Raw genomic sequence first — 1707 nt, forward strand, 5'->3', positions numbered from 1 at the left:
AGCTGAACCAAGTCTTGCAACCATTTATTTCCAAGTTGCTAGATAGTATATGAGAAACTAGACCATTTTTGGATTAAGCCGCTCTCAGGTTCTTAGACAATTGCAGCAGAAAGCATTCTTTACTGAGATGCAATTCCTTCCCTCAATGAGTAGAGTATATCTTACTGAAAATTAGGCAGCTCGCAAGCTTAAAACCTCTGAGTAAGAGATTGCAAAGAGTAAAGAGTCAGTGAGAAGGGGAGAGAGCAAAAGATCAAAGGACAATAGTTGATAAACTGTGCCCCTAGCAGTAACAGATCAAGAACAATCTCCCTTTCACACTTGTTTTCTCATTCAACACTCTCTCCCTTGGCAATGTCGTCTACTCACCAGATTTAGCCACAGGAATTGAGCCCTATCCTGTGATGTTAGCATGTCTTAGGCAGCATTGGCAAGATCATCCTACTATAAATACCTTATGGTGGTTCTTCAGATGAAAAAGAGAATCATACTTGTTGGCTACTTTTGAGGTCTTGAGGGATCCAAAACCTGGAACCTCATCTATTGTTCTTGAGTAGAGAATCAAATCAAGAAATATGAAAAAGATGGGCAGCCTCAGTGGCCCAGCGGTTTAGTGCTGCCTTCGGCCCAGGGCCTGATCCTGGAGACCCAGGATCAAGTCCCACATCGGGTTCCCTGCATGGAGCCTGCTCCCCGCTCTGCCTGTGTCTCTGTCTCTCTCTCTCTGTCTTTCTCTCTATATATGTGTCTGTCATGAATAAATAAATAAAATATTTTAAAAGATTAAAAAAGAAATAAGAAAAAGAATATGAAAGGTGATGTCCAATAAAACTCCTCTCTCACTGAGAAAGCCTAGGTCAGAGGACATATCGGAGTGTGAGAGTTTAATAGGCCTGTTACTGAACCCAAAATGCAATAGACTAACCTGGGAAATTAGGAACAGACTCCATAGTCTCTCCCTCCACTCTCCAGTGGTCTGGTCTTCACTGTTCTTTTTTTTTTTTTTTTTTTTTAAGTTTATTCATGAGAGAGACACAGAGAGAGAGGCAGAGACATACGCAGAGGGAGAAGCAGGCTTCCCTCAGGGAGCCCAATGCAGGACTCGATCCCTGAACTCCAAGGTCACGCCCTGAGCCAAAAGCAGAGCTCAACTGCTGAGCCATCCAGGCGTCCCTTTACTGTTTGTCTTTATAACATGGCCAAGAATAATCAAGAACAAATGGGCTGAGCAAGCAGCAGAATGCCAAGGGGAAGAAAGAGAAGAAGGAGCTGAGCTGCAAAGATCCTATTCTTTCCCAAATTTCCCATTCATTCTATCTCTTCCGAGAATATGAATTTTCTTTGCCAGAGAAATATCATTTTAGACTACTATTTAATTATTCAAGATATACATGAATGGGGGGGCAGGGAATAGAGGGTGTTGCAGGTAGAACTTTTTGCATGTCCCTTGCTGAGATCATTGGATTGTAAAATATAGAGAGAGAATCAGAATACCAAATGTTAATATTCCTTTATTCTATCCGTACTTTGATAATAGTCTTGTCTTCCTAACCAGAGGTAGACCATGCCTATGTCATTTCCACCCCCATAGAAGCAATACAATGCCCAGACTACTGACTTTTCTTTCTTGCTCTAAGGTTAAAATATTATCACTGGATTTTTCAGCCTAACAGTCAATCCTTAATGCACTTCTAAATGTTTTCTCTT

This window comes from Vulpes vulpes, chromosome 5, assembly GCF_048418805.1.
Source record: "Vulpes vulpes isolate BD-2025 chromosome 5, VulVul3, whole genome shotgun sequence".
NCBI classification, from domain to species: Eukaryota; Metazoa; Chordata; class Mammalia; order Carnivora; family Canidae; genus Vulpes; species Vulpes vulpes.